At 29.2% G+C, this 22,552-nt stretch overlaps 1 protein-coding gene across 1 annotated transcript in view; it reads right to left on the reverse strand.

Annotated features, from left to right (window-relative positions):
• LOC119689264 (transient receptor potential-gamma protein) overlaps positions 1-15,998 on the reverse strand; it is a 38,780-nt gene extending 22,782 nt beyond the window's left edge. The window contains exons 1-2 of the mRNA XM_038104056.1: positions 15,930-15,998; positions 2,450-2,489 (exon numbers count right to left, since the gene is read on the reverse strand). The gene's annotated coding sequence lies outside the window, so the exon portion shown is untranslated. The remainder of the gene's footprint in view (positions 1-2,449; positions 2,490-15,929) is intronic.
• Between the last annotated feature and the right edge of the window lie 6,554 nt (positions 15,999-22,552).

Raw genomic sequence — 22,552 nt, forward strand, 5'->3', positions numbered from 1 at the left:
TATTTTCATTTCATTTGGAACTTTCATACGTTCTTCCATGTGCAACTTGCCAATTTTTTTTCACGTGAGGTAGGTCGTGGATTTTACAACCGTGGTACATATGTATACACCGCACGATATACATAGGATTTTCGTATATACTCATTCAGATTCTCGTATATATGTAGGTATGCCATACGAGTACGGTAATACAGCAAATGATTGCATTTTATTTAGCTTTCTTTTATTAACAATTTTATCGTTTTTAACGAAAGGCTTATGGAAGGATATGAGCGTGTAAAGGAATAAAATTCACAAGTCACGGATGTAATCCATTCAATTCTATTGATTGACCTGAAAACACCGTTACTGTGCTATACAAATACTGCATTAACGACAGAGCGCACATATCCACAAACAAGCTTACGACTGCAGTCCCTCTACCCGCATTCACAAACTTGTACAATTCGACAATAATGGCACTTCAGTGTTCAGATTATTGGCTTGGCTTTTATCCGTTGCAGTGCGGCATAATGCATACCAAATTCGGTATTGGCGCGATATGGAGCGATATGAGGATGTGACATGATTAAAATAAAAACTGATAATATATTTTTATCTCTTTTTTTACTGGCTCAAATCCAAATATTGTAGAGTATTTTAACGTGAAGAGAGGACTGGGAAGATTCGTAAAAATATACAAAGGAAACTTTAAATTTTAGCACGAATAACAAAATATGATTCTTTAGGGTAAACTGACATTTCAAGATCTCAAAATACAGCTGAATTATTTTGAAAAATATTAAAAAGTTGTATTTTTCATATATGGTACCTATGTATTCATTATCATATCATATGACAAAAACAATATATCCAATTGTTTTTAGTACTTTAATTATTTCTACCCTGTTAGATGTTTTTCAAATTGGTATATAAAATATTTTCTTTAGCAAAAAAGTTAGAAAATAATGGTCATTCAATGTTGATATTCCAAATAAATTAACATTATCCTATATCTTATGCTTCCCCAAATAGCTTAACTAGTACAGCTATTTCAATACGATTTCAATACGATCCTTTGAATTAGTTTATAGAATGTTTTAAAAATTTAATGATACGAAAATTATGGTGGTTTTGTTGAAGATCCATTTTTTAATTTAGATCCATAAAATTTTTAGTATAGCGACATCTATGAATAAAGGATGGTAAGTAATTAAAGTACACATTATCAACTTACTGTTATTTTTATATGGATTGAGTTTTTACATATGTAATATTCCTTTATATACCTCGATCAAAGAAAAACAAAGAAACAAAGAGTTACTCGTTATATTCGAGATTCTAATATGAAATGCTAATAAATGTGTACGGAAACGAATGCATGTTCTGTGTACAGATTTGTTTTATAAGTTTATTCGATTTCGTGATGGTCTTGAGAACGTTGAAGAGGACGAACGATTATCACCATAAAAAACCCCACAGAATTAACATAGTAAAGCATCAAAAAATTCAAAACAATTTTTTGAAGCAATCGCTATATGTTTTATTGAGACTCAGCAGTGTGTATATACTTGGGCTTGTTACCTAATTACTCTAATTTAGGTAACCTATTATGTGAACGGAAGAAACAAAATCTACTTGAACAACAGTCAAGACGATTTATTGATCCTGTACACATCAAAGTTGTTGCTATCCTTGGCCTTAGCAGAAACAATATTAAAATCTACACTGAACTTCTTATAGAACACTTTAGGCTTAATTACCACATGAAGAATATAGGTGCTGAAGAAAGTGTTTTCTGTCGACTCTGTCAAAAGGAGAAGGAAACATCAAAATATATTTTATGCAACTGCTCAGTCGCAGCAAAACGTAAACTTGACTATCTTGGAAGCGAGATCTTAGTCCCAAATAAAATAGATAAAATTGAGCCCACAGCAATTATTGGATTTATAAATTGTTTTAGTTGGGTCCTTAGGCGTACAATAGATCTTTTAGGCCGGAATGCATTCATAGCTTTTTATTTAATAATAACTAATTAACTTCATTGTTTGGGATATCTTAATATATATTATCAGGAAACTAAGATAGAAGGTGTCTCCATTAAAGTGCAACCAAGAAAAAGCAGGCTATAATTTTTCAACTGGTGCCAGTATTTTTCTCGTATTTGAATTCATGACAACTTATTTTAAATTTCTTTAAGTAATTTAAAGTAATATTAAGTTAAACTAATATCTATTTAAGCAATCGTTATCTTATTGTATTCTATAGCAATAAAGTAACCGTGAGGAAGATTTACCGTTATGGTTTTTGGGACCAAATTTTGTTCGTGGCTGAAAATCTTAAGTCGCTATTCATATTGTAGAAACTTACTATAATCTTTTAATTAATTTAATTATTAATTAATTTAGTTAGTGTTCAAAAAAGATACCACAACAAAGACAAAGAATGAGTATAGTGTAATAATATTTACCTCCTTCTTGGTTGGTTTTGGTATCGCTCCATTTAGACAACTGTAAATAAAAAAGAAAAATAGCAAAGCTTTTAATATTTATTTAAATGAATAATGTATTTAAGTAGAAAATTTAACTTATATTTAGTAAATATTTAAAGCATAAAATAATTAAGAAAAAAATTCCAAGGTTACAGTAGTTGTAGTTCACAACTACAATTAAAAAAAAAAATTTGTAAATTTCGTTTGCGTTACTCATTTTATTGGGATCACGGAGCGTATGAGTGATATTTAACTCCATTACTCCAGTACCACACATACCATATATACAGTCAAATTTCCATAACTCGAAGCTTGAACTTGAACTAAATAGAGTGCAACAGGGTTTAGAGAGCAAATGAGTTACAATTACAAAAAATTTCTTTAACTCGAAGTCTTCGTAAATCAAACCATTCCTTTGCAAGATGCTACTACGAGTTATGGAAGTTTGACTGTGTTTATAAATATGTTTAAAAAAGATTTAGAATAAATACGCAACAGAAATGTTTAGGCAAACAAATGCTATTCTGTTGTAAACCCTATTTCATCAATAAAACTAAATAAACTTATGAAACTTCTGCTTTTTAGATGGATTAATTAAAAAGTTTGACAACATTTATAATCAGGAAGTGAGTTGATAGATCAGTACTTAAGAAGAACTAATATAAACTATTTCCGACATCATAGGCTAATGTCATAGGTAAAAGCAACCCATGTGTAATCAACAAACATGCTTATTAGTTTTTCAGTCTAATCGCATAGATCTGAATTCATATTAACTAGATGCGCTCGTGTTAACTGTGATCTTGTAAAATTGGATTTAAAAAAAAACTGACACTTGAAATAAAGTGTTTATAAATAGTGAATGAATTGAGAGCATAAGAGTTTCAAATGGAAACTCTTACACAAAAAATCATCTATCAATTAAAATTTAGTTTTTAGAGTGTAATACACTATGCACTTTTAGAAAACTGATTGAAGTATAGTCTTCCATTCTTTTACAGAATAATTTGTTTCAAGTGATGGTTAGATGTATCTGTCTTAACTGTTATTAGACCAAAACGAAGAGTTTTTTGCGTTTTGCGTTTATTTTTGTTTAGGTCATTTGCTTAGGTTAAAATATTCAGAAGTTAATTAATAACTAATACTATAATAATAATATAATATAATAACTTAATTAAAAAAATAAGAATATTTCCTAAGACCACTGATGATACTCGAAACAGCGTTGCATTGTCAGCCAAAATTCAATAAATTAACTAAAATTTTTGTTGTCTTTTCACATCTATTCGAACCGTTCTAACTCAAAAATATTCATTTCTAAATTTAATTCGGATTTAGCATAAAATTCTACAAAGAAATACACTTTTACAAAATGGTATTTATTATCAGAAGTATTTTTTAATCTTCTAGGAAAAAATTTTGAAAATTTTGCTCGAAGCACTCTTATTAAAAAAAGGAACTTATTAAAAAATTTCGGCAAATTTAGAGGAAAACCATTCCGAATTACATATATACAAGAGAATGTCATAGATAGGTACTCAATATCTGATGATGAACTTTGAATAATAGCACAAATACTACTAGGGAAAGTTTGCAATACAGACGTGAAGTACTGATGGATTGTAGCGAGTGATTTCGACGTGTAATTTTTAAGGTACCACTTCTCTTATAGTTTGTATATCTGTTATTAGTATTAATATACTTTTTTCTTTTTTTTTAATATTATTTTTATATATATTATGTATCTAATTCTCATATCCTTTTTTTATGGTTTTCTGAATTTTAAATTTCTTCATCATTATAGCATTATATTAGTTTTATAATCACGTATATTTTTTCACTATGTTCGAATCACACTTAAATTTTAATTAAAACAGACAACTTAATAGTTATTGTCTCAAATAATCTAATTAATCTATCTATCTATTTTTTTGTACTCTTTGTTAGGATCATTGTATTACAAAAACATATCTGTAATAGCGATAAATTAATAAATTCTTACTTACTTACTTACTACTATTTATTGAAGAGATAGTACACATTAACATAAAAAGTCTATCCCACCTAAGCCAATAATGGCTACCCATGTTCATAACTCTTCGATTTGCGATCAGCTCCCCAACCCATCCCAACAGCTTCGGTGCCGACATCATGTCGACATTGCAAGACCCTCCTTAACAACATAGCCTCGCTACGTGCAGAAATGCATCTTGCTGAACTCTCCGCAAGTCTGCGCCCACCCCACTCCTTTCGCAACAATACCACACCTCATGTAATTTGGTTCAAGCTTTCTGTGGTTTAAATAAATTTAGCTTGTTTAATATTAGGGCTATCTGCTCTGCTCTTAATTAATGAAATGGGGTTGCATCCACTGAACGTGACTACAATATTCCATAATCATTCCTAAGTGGTGATATTAGTGGGTTCAAGCCTCACACTATCACTTTCGATGCTTTCCAATTACTTCAAAAAAAAAAGAAAAGGTGATGATGGCGATTCAATTTTTGCTATTTATATTAATAATAATAATAACAGCAAATGGCAATATAATTAAAAGTAGACAATAAATAGTCGTTTGCTACAAATCAATTTAGAAATAGAAATGTTTAAATAGCTGCAATTTAATCAAATGCAATTGAACGCAATATGCAAATGTATTCCTTAGTTTTTTTTCAATATTTATCGCAATCACAAAATTAATGTCATTTTAAATGCAATAATAATTGCAATTTACAAACAAATTGAACTGAAGTGTCTTTCGTTAGAAACAATTACACAGATACAGAGGTGAACTCGATCGTAGTGGCAACCGGGAAAAACGTCCATGAATTATGTTGCATCCTTTGAGCAGGAAATTTATTTGCGGGTAAACAACAATATAACCTTCAGCAGTGATTAAATGAAAAACCTTGACTTCAAAAAGGAAACAAATAACGAAATGAGAGCATAAATATGCACACTCGTATCTGTGTGAATTTATCTGTATGAGCATAAACCGCACACAGACATAAAATAGAGACAAACGTTCACGCACTGTCAGCGCAAATTTATGTACATAGTGCAATCACATCTATATAAAACCGACGAGTATGTGCAGCTGCATACAAAAATATCTGAGTAAGTATGCCAAGATACTGTTGCACTTTAAACTTTTAGTTAGAAAGCATCAGTGTCCTGTGCGCGATATTCAGGTTCAATTTAATTCACCTTCTCTGAAGGTCTTTTGCTGTTTCATCCGGCTGTCTAGTATACACATACGCAAGGATGACATTGATGTGCAGCTGCAGCAAGGAAGAAACTTAACTGGCAAACAACAGAGTACAGAAAACAAACACACAGGATATTGTATTAACAGATTCATAAGTATTTATAAGCCGAAATGCAAAAAATGTTGTCCTTATGTTTTAAGTATCCTTGAGTTTGTTTACAACTTGTCACAGCTTTGTACTGTCACAATCGTAGGTGAAAATTCTTCTTAAAACACTAATAAAACCACAAATTCTGTGTTAAACTACAGAACTAATTTCTCAATGGTTCAAACCGATTTTTTAGCATGCTACGTATACCTAAAAATATACCTAAAAGTCATGAAGTGTAAATAATTATAATGTATGTTACTATGCATAACGAATCTTTATTGTACATTCATTATTATTTATTTTATTGTTTATTTTTTATAACTAAATTTGTTAACAGCTTCCAATATAAATAGTCCACTTAATGATTTCTTACTGATCACAATCTAAAATCCTTTTAAGGACTTACAATCTAAAACGGTTCAAGGATTGCATAGAACAAACAGAGAATAACCTAAGAATTATTGCATGATTACTAATAGGTCACTGTAGATTGAAGAATCACCTAAGAAAGTTAGGAATCCAAACCAACTCAGACTGCAGATACAGTAAAGAGGATAGAGAAACCGCATACCATGTGCTGGGGAAATGCACGGCACTGATGCACAAGCGAAAAAAACACCTATGAGGATATTTCATGGATTATAAAGAAATTATGGACTTGGAGAAACACTATAATCCGACTAAACCGCACAATAGATGCGGTGTACTATCTTCTTTTTCATAATAATAAAAAAAATACAGTTTCCTTACTAATTGTTTCCAGAATAAGTTGTAATAATATACCGTCCTGAGGAAAAAGTCAAACAAACTTCGATACGTCGAGGATATTTATATGGATAGTAATTATATAAAAAAAAAATAAAATGTTAAAAACCAACTTTAAATTTTTTTAGTCTTTAAAAACAAAATAAAATTGAAAAGCAGTTTAATTTAACTTCAAGAAAGCAAAAATGATGTATTTTATATAAAAATAAATAAATAAATCCAAAATATAAAATATTATATATACGAATATTATACATATATGTATTGATATAAAATACTTCCTTTCTTGACACTGACGTTCCACATAATACAACATCAAGAGCGTATTATATTTTTAAGCATTTATCTAAACAAGTCATCATTCCTTAATTCAGATATAGATACTGTACTGCTAACCAGCTTCAGTTTAGTTCTATATATAATTTTATTGTAATATAGACTAATATCTTCCAAGCTACCAATAGTGACGAATGTGAGAAATATAAATATCTGAGTATTAACTAGACTTTAAAACAATATACATATATTTTCGATCAGAATATATGAAATCGATTTAAAATATTTGACACTTTGTTAAGTGTAGGACAACTCAGGAATAAAATTACAAACATTCATACAATTCGTGAAGATGTCAATATTCTATATGATGCGCACTACACATCTACATATAGGTCTTAGTCTATGCATATGTTACTTATGACCAGTCAGATTAACCTAACCTATATAGAAAGATTTCTTTGATTACTTTTTGTGTGTTAGAGTTGGATTACAGTAGGGATTAAAAATTCCAAATATTATTTATAAGAAAAATAATTTAAAGATAGACTTATAGCACTATAAGTACATATGCCACAACTAATTAATTTTACAATACCACGCTTGAGCTACTACGGACGAGTATACAAGACAACGTGTCTGTTCGCATTTAATCTCGAAAATTGCAGTAGAAATATTATAAATAAATATTATCTCAAAATTATCACACAGCTTTTACGTGTACCCGATATACAATAAATAGCGTGCACCATCCCTAGAATTTTAAGTTTGGATGGTACACAAGGTTAGGCACAAGTCACGTAAAACCAGTCGCCAATAAATGAACCTGAACAAGCTTCTGAAATGATACTCATATGTTGATGAACCACCACCCCCACAACGAGAGAAGGATCATGATTTATGGATATCTACATAGATAGTTCAAACCCTCTATTAGAAAGGTGCTTCTATCCAACAGACACAAGCACTCAATTAATGTAAGACTGACGTCTTACATCACCTAGGGAATGTCATCGACATGACAAGGCTGGTCAAATTGTACCAACTGTACAATTTGACTATTCGAATGAAGAAAAACTTATTTAACATTACTCTAATTCTGAGCTTAGAGCCATTTTTATTGTTTTAATCAGATTCTCCAAAAGAAATGTCAACGCTTCTTAGATATTCAAATAACCTTAAGGATGCTTTGCAGTCAAGTATTTACGAAATCATCAACATTATGCAAATTTGGACACATCCAAAATTGTTTATTATTATCCATAACAATTAATGTATATAAAAATTTCGAAATGAAATTAATTTCTAATTAATAATTTCAATCAAAGTTTTTATAAATAAAATGAAAAAGCTAAAGTATATTAGTTTCTTCTGTAGATTTTCTTCTTGCTTTAAGTCATGTTTTTCATTTCTGACATACACTTGGAAGGGAAAATAATATTATTATCTATGTTTATATGTTTAAAGTACAATTTTACATAAATTGTACTCGTGTTTATTATTATCCTTGAAAAGCAGTACAATGAGCTGAAAAATTTTGCTTTCTCAGACAATTTAACCTACTTTTTGACGTCTTTTGTCAAGTAACCACTTTAAAATATTCTTCATAAATTCTTTTATATTCAAAATAAAATAGCATTTAAAAAACAATCTGAAACTTGAATGAAATCGTATTTCACATACTTTGGAATTTGTTAAACATTTCTGTCGTAAGGACATCAATCTATTGTGCCCAAAATCATGACATTTGAGTATCAGAAACATTTCACAACGCGCACTTTAACGATTAACGACAATTTAATACATAATTTTGTAAGCATGTTTTTTTGAACAGTAGTGAATTACAACAACAAAAATTCATTTTATATTATTTTATTAATTGAATTTTTGGCTGACCATACAGCTGTTTCGAGTATTGCCAAATACCCATCATCAGTGGTCTTAGAAATAGTTCTTGTATTTAATTATTCGTAAATATTTTTTTTTTTTATACTTCAAGTACCAAGAATGTAACTCGTGCCCTGCCAAATTTGAAGCTCAGAGTCAATACACCTTAACCAACTAACCCAAAGCCGTACTTGACTTTTATATTCGCATATACATTTTTATAAAAATAATAATAACAAATTTTAGAGATAAAAAATTTATTCACTTCGTTTGGAAGTAACACTTCGAAAAAATTCCAATTTTGCATACTGTGGTCTCTCTCTGTTCTTCTTGTAAAATACTAGTTCTGTAGTCAAGATTAGAAATTTTTATTTTATTAAATTTTAAATGAAAAAACAACTTTTCAGTTCGTGTTGATATATGTGAAAAAGAAATTTTTGTTATATTTTTTCAGTTTAAAAAATTAGTTATTTTTATTAACATTTTTGGTTACATTTTAGTCCTGGTTACTAATTTTTTTCAGTTTAAAAAATTAGTTATTTTTATTAACATTTTTGGTTACATTTTAGTCCTGATGTGAACTGGTTTAATTAAAAAAAAATATTTGACAAAATATCTTTGCTCTCTACTAATTACTTTAATAAATGTATTATTATAACAATAATATATTATTTTATATTATTATGTACACAAAAAAAAAAAAAAAATATAAAGGATAGATAAATTTAAGATTAGAATAGGTGAGGTTATACTAGCGATCCTTAGGATTCAGTTAGTCCTATTGACCCATTATGTTACAGTATAAGAAACTCAGAGGTCGACAATCCACTTTGAACCTTTGGTAAGACTTAAATTGCTTTTAGATGGGAATCCGGCATGCAGTAAGAAAGCAGTAGTGAGGCACTTTTATCATGCCCACAACAACGGCGACAGGAATATTTAAAAGAGAGATTCAATTTTCTAGCATGATTAAAAAAATGATTAGAGCCTCTTTAAATGAGGATATCCACAGCCATGTGTCTTTAGATGGAAAGTTAATATTAAATTTCATGTCAAAACCGAAAATGGGAAAGATTTAGACAATATTTTTTGGAGCATGACTGAAAAGATTTCAAATGGTGCTGTCGCCGTAGTCATCAGCGTTTCACTTTAAAATGAAATTATGTGTGATGGGAGCTCCACAAATTTTTTTTGTAAATGGCTTTTTGACATTAAAAAAGTGCAATGTTAGCTTTCTTAGCACTTTTGAAGGTATTTTGTTTCCAAATAAGTTTTCTGCCAAAAATAATACCTAAAAATTTAACTTTCTCCGTAAATTGCGGCGTAGAAATTCAGAATGAGTGAAGAAAGAGTAGGAACCCTATTCCTTCTGGTAAAAACAACAAGTTCAGTATCATTCACCCCAAGGCACATTTTATCTAGGATATTAATATTATCATTCTGAAAAATATCTCTTAGAGTGGTAGCATATTTTCCGATAATTATTAACACAATAACGCATCCGCATACGCAATAGTTTCGCAGCCCGCCATCCACAGTTTTAGTAGTAGTTTATGCACCGCTATGTTCCAGAAGAGAAGAGAGACCACGCCACTAGTTACATGTCTGTATGCTGTTGATGAACTCATATTTGCTTTAATAAATCTTCTCCTTCAATATCTACAACCAGACAAAACTTTTTTAGTTTTAAATATTTTTTAGTGGTTTAAGTAAGGGAATGGATAGCTGTCTCTCTAGATTTCTCTTTGATGTAGCCATGTTCAAAAAGTGTATAATATGAGTTTAATTTTACAAAAACATCTTCAAAGCTTTGTTCATTTCTAATACTAAAAACGAGGAAAAATGCTTACTAACAGCACCAAAAGTAGACAAACCATTACAAAGTTTTCGTTATGTTTAAAAATTTCTTAGGAACATCTTTGGTACATTTTATTCTTTCTGATTTGGGTATGTAAGCTTTAATCGCCTTAAAATTTGAATTACCAAATATGCGTATTTCAATAAAAATAAAAGATTAAAAAATATATTATAATATTATATACTATTATTAATATTTTCATAATAATACATTAAAAATTAATCACGTTTTTAGATTAGGTTTTATACATAAGAAAGAATATACAAATTATGCAAAAAATAATGCCTCTACAAACAGAATAGTATTGAAATTTAACAATTAAAAATTAAATATGATTTTTTAATTCAATTATTCTAAATCTGCTTAAAGAACTTTAACAGCAATTTAAAAAAACTCCAGAAAAATATGCGAACATAAAAGTCAAATACGGCTTTGGGTCAGTTAGTTAAGAACCGCTGACTCTGAGCTTTAAATTTGACAGGGCACGAGTTCGATTCTTGGTAGTTGCAGTCTCAAAAAATTATTTATGAATAATTAAATACAAAAATTATTTCCAAGACCACTAACAATGGGTATTTGGCAATACTCGAAACAGATGTATGGTCAGCCAAAAATTCAATTAAATAAAATAATATAAAATGAATTTTTGTTATCATAGTTCACTACTGTTCGAAAAACCTCTTTATTAAAAACATAATTATTTTTTTTTTAATTTTGTTTTTTTACGGGCTAATTGGTCAATAGTTAAATTAGAAACTTTTTAAAGAATTTCTATTTGTTTCTATTTTAAGATTCTATTTTAACCGATATTTCGACTATAATCTATAGTATATATATATATTTTAAATACATATATTTAAATATTTTTTTATATATTTTAAGTTTGTTTACATGTGCATATTGAAATATACATTAAAATTTAATACATAAAAAGTTTAAAAAAAATAATAGACTTCAGATGTTCAAACGCAAAATATTTCCTCTTTCCTCTTATAGTCGTAAACAACAACAACCATAAAATTATTAAAATATTACACAAAATTTAAATAATAAGAGCAATAAAAAATACATGAATGAACCGCATAGAAGGAGTGAGAAAATGTGAGAAGTATTGTGAGTAAACACTGAGCGCTGTACGATTGAAATGTTCTGGTTGCAGTGCAGAAAGCACATAGTGCAGTCATTCTGTTTGAGTCCTGCGTTGCTTTTGTTGATTTCTAGGTTACTAACTGCAAACCACAGCAATAAAAACAAAAACAAAAACAAAAAAGAAATTACAACAAATATAACAACAACACCAACAACAACAGTAACCATTTTAAGCATTGGCATAGCAATGTCCTTGCTTCGCTGTTGAGGGCACTGCACTCTTGAATGCAATTAACAGCGCCTCAATGGTTTACTTTTTTTAAATGATATTAATGACTATGTCTGTTATGAACGTAGGTAAGTAAAACAAATTCTTTATGTATATGTGCTTGTTACTTTAGGAATATATGTGGCACATAGCATTTGTTGGTATAGGTTAGTATTTGCATATGCACAATGGAAACGATACTTTTATATTAGTTATTTTTTTATATGAAACTATGTGTCTGCACTTAATAACAGAATACTAACACCACTGTTACGAATACCAACTATAGAACAACGCTAACAGTTATGCCAATAAAAACAACAACAATAAGAAAGTTTAAGAAATCAGTATGCTTACAACATGCAACCACAAACATGGCCAAAGTCTTCTCACAAGTGCACCTCCTCTTACATACCTCCGCACCCACAACAGCACACATGTAAGCGCATTTAGAGCGCTTACAAGTAAAAAAAAAAAATATGGAAAAGCAAAGGTTTAAGCGTGAAATATAAAATAAGTAGAAATTCTTTGGAAAGTAGGTTAATACTTTTATTTTTCTGCTTTTTAATAAGGACTTGAAATATATGTATGTAGAGAAAAATTTTCTTTTTTCTTTTTTTGTAAAAAATTTTTAGAAAAAACTTTCTGGAAATCAACAAAGTTAAGCTGAACGTGATGTCTTTAATAATTGCAGTAGCTATATACATTTATTATAATTGGATTAAAAAGTTCGAATTTCGATATCGAATTATAAAAGTTTGATATTAAAACTTGAAGGAAAAATTTGAAGAAAAAAATTTGAGGAAAAACATTTGAGGAAGAAAATTTGAGGAAGAAAATTTGAGGAAGCAGACCCAAGGCAAAAAGGTTTATCTATTCATTCCTATCCTAGTTTATTAAAGAAACCGAAATTTTATATTAATATTTAATTTATTTTAAAATAATCTTCATTATAATTTTATGTTTCTTTATTTTAGGTGACCATGTTAGAAGACTAAATCTCTCTTTTAATCATACATGCAGCACTTGTGGAGAGAACGATAAAAGTTCTCAGAGCGCCGCCTCATCACTTCAAGGCCTTACTTTTTAAGGATCTTGGTGAAATACAAGTCCTGCCCCTGAAAAGTATTATAAGCTTTGCCAAAGATTCTAAGTGATTCTAACCCTTAACTTTTTAATTATACGGTAACACAATGGGCCTATAGGCCTAAGTGGATCCCTCGGGATAACCTACTTACCTTTTTATTATAATTTTATTAAAATTATTAATTAAAAATAAATAAATTTAATTTTTAAAAATATTTATTTTTAAACATTAACCCGTTGTTACTAGAGACCTAAATACCGAGAAGCTAAATGCATTGCAAATTTGAGAAAATTTAAAAAAACCAGTTAAAATAAAATGTTTTTATTAATCCTTGAAAATTCCAATTTTTGAATTTTTACCCGTTATAAGCAAACACCCAGATATCTTGTAAAAAAATGTGGTGCATATTCAAGCTCAGCAGACCAGAATTAAGCTAGAAGTGTTGAAAAAAAAAACAAAAGATTTAATTTTTGCCACACAGTGTAATCAAACCATAACCGAATTTGATCAGAATTCATATTAGGAATGAATTCGAATTTTCTATATTCAGTGCAAACTAGGTCTATGCCGCCAAATTTGATAATAAATTCTAATTAAATTCGAAATCATTCTAGGGAGGAGGTAATTGCTTTTCAACCATTGAAAAAGAAAAAGACCAATAACAAAAAAAGCCATACTTTTATAATCTAACAGAGCTATCACAATTGAAATCGCTTTCAGTCTTTCAGGAGCTTTTAGTCTAAAACGATTTAAGTACTGTTTAGAACTGGTTAAAAATAATTTAAGAATCATTACAAGAACTTTACCATGATGCTATAGGTTAAAGATTACGTTACAAAACTAGGAACTTACTTTTTTCAAACTTTCTAGCATACAATACTAGAACATTCTACAAACATATGAAATAATACCATATGCTCCATATCTGATGTACACAGTGTCAGCGCTGACTCTAGATTAAATTTTTTTTTTTTTCACTTCCCTTTATTTATACAACTGCCAAGATTTGGCATCTAGTATTTGTTTTTACAGCAGTGGAATTTACAATAATAATTCAAATCAATATTAAGAATTACATGTTGTGTATGAAATATTAACAATAAATAATAAAAACGTGTTTAAATTAAATAAAATAAGATATTTAAATATTAAGAGTAGATGGGTCAATAAAGAGATTAAAATTGTTTTATGCGTATCTTAAATAGTTATGGATTGTTTTATTGATAGTTCAGATGGAAATATGCGCTTTAAACGTATATTATATGTGACATCGTCATTTGGTAACTACCTTATTGCTGGGTTAGGGTTGAAGAGTAATCCCTAGTGATTTTTACTATTTTTTTGGATAACGTCTGCAACGAAGGGTATCTTCAAATCACGATGAATGGTATAGTTTGATATGTAGCAGTCAGCATTAATAGTTTTTCTAAATATTCTTGATTGTAGACTTTGCATTATTTGTATGTAGGATTTGCATGCTATGCCCCATATTTCGGCTCCATATTTTTATATTGGAGCGATTACCATTTTATATACTAGTAGTTTATTTTCTACTTATTATTTAAATGATAAATAAGTGTACAAAGGTTTAATTTATCAGTTATATATCTCTTATGTGGCAGTTAAATATTCTACTTTAACACCACTACACAATTTAATAAATTGTTTGTTTAAGTTGAGGATATGGTCTATGTTTCATGTGAGTTGTACAATAATACTTCATAATACGTATCTGTTAATAGCTCAGAGAATACCACAAAATACGTATCTATGTAGCCATCCCATATTAGATAAAGAAATAAAACTCTGTAATAAAGGTTAAAAACTACAATTCATAGAAAAACTTGGACTTGAAAAAATCCATGAAGGGAGCACAAAAAATCTCTACATAGTAGCGCAAATTCCTTTAATGTAATATTATAATCACAATAATCTATAACATTCTAAAACAATAATATCACCTTTTTACGTTATACCTTGGGAGTTACCAGGAAAAAAACTATTTTGGTTTTTGTAGGCCCAGAATCATTTTTTGGCGTCGGCGGATGTTATTTCCATTCAACCATTCCAAAAAAAGAAAAGAAACAAAGAAAGTCTTACTGAAATAATCTACCAGAGCTATCACAATCGCAATCGCTTACAGGGACTTGCAACATAAAATAACTATAGTATGTACAAATTTTTAATGACAAAATAAACAGAATCTCTAATTTTCAGAACTAATGAATTTCGCTGTTCATCGGTAAAGACGAAAGACCTATTAAATTATACAAACTTGGCGGGATGGATTTAATCTTTACTCTTCTATACTAGGCTTCTTGCGAGGAATGTGGAAGCAATGTGGTGAAAAATCGCTAATTGGGGTACATGGAAGTTATCTAATTGCCTGCCACTGCAACCAATCAACTCACCAATGATATTCGAATACTCAAAAATGCATTTGTGAGTTAAAAAGTCAACTTAGAACTCGAAAATCCTTTATATTTAAAGTTGTTGCCAAATCAGTTAACGATATCATATATACATTATATGATAATAATTATATGATAATAACTAATATTGTCTATATTTGTATATGAACCTAATAATTAATTATCAGATTATGATTTTCACCGAGTTTGGGTCACATGTATTTCAAATAATTTATCTTTTGCTTATGTGCACTGAAGGTGGTCTACGAAGTAGATCGAAATATCGGTATTATATATGAATCTAAGGAATAAAAAAAAATCTAATAAATAAATATAAAGGAATTGGAATGAGTCTTTATTGTGTCAATCTATATATATATTGCAGAATTTAAATTATTTTTTTTAAGAAAATTAATTCTTTTATGGGGATTTATATAGAATTTAATAACCTAAACTTACCTTGAGTTGTGATTTTCTCTTAAGTGCAGCAAATGAACGAGATTGTTGCCGTAGAACCTCCAGCGCAGCAGAAGAATTCTGAAATCACGCAATTCTCTATAGAGAAAAAGCAATGAAATATTTAAGATAAACAATTGGAAATTCCAAAAGAAATGAAAATTTTAAAATAGAAAAACAATTTAAGACAGCAAATAAATATACAACAGTAATTTAGAATGAACACTCTATGCAAATAAACGCGTACATGGAAAATAGCAATAAATAATATTAGCACTTTTCATTTTATATCAAATGTTATTTTTTTTCTATATCGTTTTATTTGTTGTTTTTTTTTTTTATTATTAAAATGTTTCTTTGTTTTTTATACATTTTAGGTTTGTTCCATTTCCAGTGAGGCAGGCGTGTTTACACTCAAAATATCGCAAAAATTGTTTGTTTTTATTTGAATGTTAAAACAAATAAAATGAATAAATAAAAACATTTTGATAATCAGAAAAAATATACAGTAAAAACAAAAAAAAGTACAGAAAAAAGTTTAGACTAAATTTGAAATTGAAAAACAAATATCACATCTATTAGAATTGCTTTAATTGAACCCTAACAGTTTAAAAATTCCCTATGCCTTTGCCCCGAACATTGAATGCAATATGAATTATTATGGAAACTAAGGTCGAAGTGCAACAATACGAAGAATTGAAGAACGATAGATACTCTATATAGTTATGCGACGATATATAAGTTGAGAATAGTTACACAACATTTAACATTCAACCACGCATAGATCTAAAAGAACTTAAACCATACCATATGACATGATATGAGATGATTATTTTCATAAAAAAAAAACAAATATTAGGCAAAGATTTTCATTTTCCTCTTTCACACATACGAAGCTTGATTAGTTTCATAAAAAAAAAACAATTAAGTTCTTTTATATATGATTATTCTTTGTATTAAAAATACAAAAATTATTAATAGATCTATAAGAAAAACTAAGAATAAATTTGATTTTGTTTTTTTTTCTTTGGAATTAATATTTGGCAAAGATTTTCATCTTTCTCTTTCGCACATACGAAGCTTGATTAGTTTCATAAAAAAAACAATGAAATTTCCTAATATAAGATAATTCCTTGTATTTAAAATATATTAATTAATAATCTATCTATAATTAAATGAAAGAAAATAATTTAGATTTTATTCATTTTTTATTCGAAATTAACATTTGCAAAAGATTTTCATCTTCCTCTTTCGCACATACGAAGCTTGATTAGTTTCATAAAAAAAAACAATTAAATTTCCTTATATAGGATAATTCCATACAATAAAAATACATTAATTATTAATAAATCTATAATTAAAACAAAAAAAATAATTTAGATTTTATTCCATTTTTATTCGAAATTAATATTAGGCAAAGATTTAAATCTTCATCTTCGTACATGCGAAGCTTAATTTCATAAAAAAAACAATTGAATTCCCTTATATACGACAATTCCTTATATTAAAAATACAATAATTATCAATAGATCTATAATTAAAACAAAAAAAATAATTAAGATTAATTATTATTCTATAATAATAATATAATAATAATCTATAATTAAAACAAAAAAAATAATTAAGATTAATTATTATTAATTAAGATTTCACTCCGTTTTATTTGAAATTAATATTAGGCAAGGATTTTAATCTTCATCTTTGCACAAACGAAGCTTGATTAGTTTCATAAAAAAAAACAATTAAATTTCCTTATATAGTATAATTCCTTCTATTTAAAATACATTAATTAATAATCGATCTATTTTTAAAACAAAGAAAATAATTTAGATTTTATTCATTTTTTATTCGAAATTAACATTTGTCCAAGATTTTCATCTTCCGCTTTCGCACATACAAAGCTTGATTAGTTTCATAAAAAAAAACAATTAAATTTCCTTATATTGAACAATTTCTTACATTAAAAATATATTAATTGTTGTTGGTTTGTACAATTTTTTCTTATTGTGTTTTGACTTGCATATAAACAAAAGTACACTCATAAGAAGGTATTTGACCTATAATTGTATATAAGCCAAACGCTACCAACTACATCAATAACAACAATGGCAACAACAACAACAATAGGTTCAACAAGCGAAAGGCGGTCAAATATGTGCAGCATTTCTTTTAATGGTCATTTTTTTTTGTATATGTACATATTTCCTTATTCCTTAATTTTTTTTAAGTTTTATTTTCATATCACCATTTTTTTTCATGATATTAGGTAATTCTATAACCGCATAAAAAGGTAGAAAGTTTAGTCTTTGCACCAAGGAAATACGCTATCATTAGGCAAATTTGTTTGTGTGCATATTTGCTTACTTAAAAAGCTAAATATTTACCATTTACCAACAACAAATCCATATACAATGCACAACTGTAACAGAGCGTTAGCATAAGCATAAGCAGCAGCAATAATGCTAACATTAACAATGCCAACTACATGGGATATTAAAACTTTTCTTTAAGCCACCAAATTTTTTGATTGCCTCTTGCATTGTATGCTATTGTTTTTTATGTTTTAGTGTCTAACGGTATATTAAGTTGCGTGGGGTACCGTAGGGTTAGGGGTGTATAGTGTGTGTGTGCGTTCCTGGTTAAAATAACAGGAAATATGCATGCTAATACGTGTTTTTTTTGTAATGTTATTATTCCCTTACAGTGCTTTTAGTTATTCGAATTTACTCTTGAATGAATTTATGTAAATATTAAGTTGTTGTTGTTTTTTTATTTGAAATATTTTGAAGTTTCACATCGTTAAGGCAATTCAATTAAAATTTTAATTACATACATATATTTCACTTACAATTATATTGTAACAATTAAAAAAATTTCAAATGAATTAAAGATACAAATAATATTTTGAATAGATAGAAATAAATAAATATATTTGATGATATTCACTAACCGCTGTGCTTACTTTGTATTTTGTTATTTTTCTAAAATAATAAACAATTAAAATTTCTTAAAATTTATTTTTGTTAGTTTACTTAATTTATTTATTTTTTTTTTTTTGTATTATTATTAACCGCGCCGCATTTAGCTTACAAAACCGTAACAGAAACAGAAACCATGAATGAAATAAAAATTATTTTTGTGAATACTTTCGCTTTTAAAATTTTCTGACCGTTCCGCTCAGCTGTACACTTGCAACTGATTCGCTAGAGTTTCGCACAGGACTTGTTAACGGCCGCTTGCTTGTCTCTTGCCAGCCTGTGCAGTGCACTTTGCAGAATTCAATTTGTATGAATATTTTTTGTTGTTGTAAAATTTCGTTGAATTTTATCAGTGACATTGCAGGGAGCTGTGCACGGTAATTTGTTACAGCACGGCCCAAACAAACTCCATGCCTGACACACTAACACACCTAACACACTGCATCCATCCTTCTGCTGCTATTACAATTTCTTTGCTTTGCAGAAGCATATAACATGAGTTGCATCTCAATGAAATGTGTATGTACTATACATGCGATAGGATGTGTATGTGTATGTGTGTGTTTGTTTGTAATATAGTAAAGCTGTTTCACACGGTTGTTGTTTGTTTTTGTTATTTGCTGCAGCCAGTGCAGTTGCAAGCTTTTTCACTAATTTTGTTTGTTTTCATTCTTGAGTGATACGAAAGTTCATTGCACCCCATAGAAACTCTATTTTTTTCCAGTGACGTTTCCAATATTTTCGTTAAGTTAAATAAAATATATTAATTTTTCTCATATAAATCAAAAATATATTAGAATCTATGATTTTTTTTTTAAACATACATTTATTTATTGCATCTTCTTTTACAATGAGACTAACGATAAGTTGCAAAATCTTATCTCTAATTACATACTTGCCAACTGATACAAATAAACTACCAGATATCATTGATTCTTTCATGGTAAATAAAATTAAAAAAAAAACACATTGAAGTTAAAGTTGGACTCGATTTAAATTTTGACCATTCACCAATTTAACTTACATATGCATTGTGACCGAAAAGTTTTCGGGAAATTTTAAATAAAACGCAAAATTCTTAACCTTCATCAATATTTATTTTATCTCCTTCAAAATATGCTCCATTAGAAGCGATACACAAATGCCAACGTTTCTTCCAATCATCAAAACATTTTTTATAGGCGCTTTCCGGTATGGCTTTGAGTTCCCTCTGCGAATTCTGTTTTACGTCTTATATGGATTCAAAACGCGTTCCTCTGAGTGGTAATTTGAGTTTGGGAAACAGGAAAAAGTCACACGGTGCAAGATCAGGTGAATACGGTGGCTGTTCGATGGTATTTATTGAATTTTTGGCCTTAAAATCGTTGATAATGTTGAACAAATTGAGGTGAATCGGAACAAGCCGTGCGTTGACACGTCGCATACACAAATTGTCCACCAAAATCAAACGAGCCATCTCACGACCGATGCCTAGCTCTCGTGCTATCTCTCTAACACTCACATGAGGATTTTGGAACACGATTTCCTTTGCCTTTTCAATGTTTTCGTCGGTGGTAGAGGTCGAAGGTCGTCCAGAACGCGGCATGTCTTCGACGGTCGTACGACCGTCCTGAAAGGCTTTGTACCACTCATAAACTTGAGTTTTCGATAAAACTGATTCCCCATAAGCCTTTTGTAGCATTCGCAACGATTCTGCACACGAAATTTCGTTCGAAACACAAAATTTGATGCAAACTCTTTGTTCAATTTTTTTTTCCATTGTTTTTTTCGCAACGCACTACTGAGGTGAACTGGTTTCAACAGCTGCCGTAAACGAACTGTCTGACAGATCGCGCTCATTTTTGGCATAGAAATTAAGGACAGTGCTGCCAAACTACATAAACTTAAAATATCGAAAAATATACAGCGCGCGAATTTTAAATGAGAATTTCCGAAAACCTTTCGGTCACAATGTAGATGTAACATTTTATCTACGCAGCCCACACCTACATCAACGAACCGTCTAACAGACTAGAATTATTTTAGGCTCAGATAAATGAAAATATCGACTTATCTTGCAAAATACGAAACATTGATGATTTAGAAAGCGAAACGGCGTAGTTCACATCTGCAGAATAGTAAACAATTCGATAAGATGTATCCGTTCGAAATATTAAACCCAGTGTATAATAAAAGAAAACTTCGCAAAAAATAGCAACAATCACGTTTGATATGAGATAAAAGAAACCTTAATAATGCCACTTAAAAATTAAAACGAGAAACTGACAATAAATGGTTCAAAATCTAACCCTATAGACTTTACTAACAAAAGAGAAAATCATATTCCACTATTTCTAAATAGCGTAAAAATTCCAGTTGCTAATTTTGCGAAATATCTGGGTATGAACCTAGATGCCAAACCGAGATGGAAGGTACATGTCAAAAAAAAAATTAATTGAGCTAAAGATTAGATATAAAAAGTTACCTTGGCTTATTGGAAGGAAATCTAAAGTATCTCAGCAAAACAAACTTTTGATATACAAACAAGTTTTCAAGCCGGTATGGCTCTATGGTGTCCAAATTTGGGGTTGTGCAAAAAAATATAATAGATATTGTGCAAAGGTTCCAAAACAAAGCACTCAGGAATGCAGTTAACGCTCCGTGCTACTTGAGAAATGTTGATCTACATCGTGACCATAAAATACCTACTTTGAAGCAAAAAATACAGAAGGCTGCTAAAATACATTATGACAGGCTGAGTCAACACTTAAACAGCACTATTCCGGGGCATTACTTTGCGATGTTAGACACAGACGCTTATGTCCCTTCAAACCAAAGGAGCTTTTTAGGCGTTTCAACCAGCAAGGAGATGACTAGCTCAGATCTTTATGCTCACATTAGATAAGTAACATTACTTGTATTATATGTATGAATTAAAAAACCTCTTGTTAGTCAATATGACTAGTTTGACCATTTTTACATTATATAAAATAAAATAAAATAAAATAAAATAAAATAAAATAAAATAAAATAAAATAAAATAAAATAAAATAAAATAACAGTAAACCTTATATCACGAACCTCACTTAGATCAATGGGTTAAATTTCATTAGAGTGAATGTTAGGTGGTTTATTAAGAAATCAATATCAGATTACTGAAATGAAAAGTGGAGTTTTTATTTGAAGCTATTGAATATTAATTAATGGCTGGACGGTCAACTCTTTTTAGGCGATTTTAGTGGATTGAAATGTGAGATTCCTAGCTAAGGGGTTAACATGTTCTGTCAGCCTTTTATTTTATTTTTTTCTTATATTGTCAAATACGGCTTTAACTAAGGAAATTTGTAGATCTCGGTAGATGCTTTCATTCCTAATATATCATAATGTTCCAGTGATTGTTCTCAGTATTTTTGACTGAGCTCTTTGATAATTTGATAATTTCAATATTTGAAGCACTAGCATTACCGAATAGCTAGATATCATAAGTCCATATTGGTTTTATGATGCTGTTATACAAGAGTATTTTATACTCTAGGCATAGGGAGAATCTGTTACTAATGTGAGCCAATGCAATTTAGAGGCTTGGAACTTTATTTGTATTTTTTTGGCTACAATATTATGTTATCAGCTTGTGATATGGGAATGTTATTATGTTATTTAGTAAAAATG

This window comes from Teleopsis dalmanni, chromosome X, assembly GCF_002237135.1.
Source record: "Teleopsis dalmanni isolate 2A chromosome X, ASM223713v2, whole genome shotgun sequence".
NCBI classification, from domain to species: Eukaryota; Metazoa; Arthropoda; class Insecta; order Diptera; family Diopsidae; genus Teleopsis; species Teleopsis dalmanni.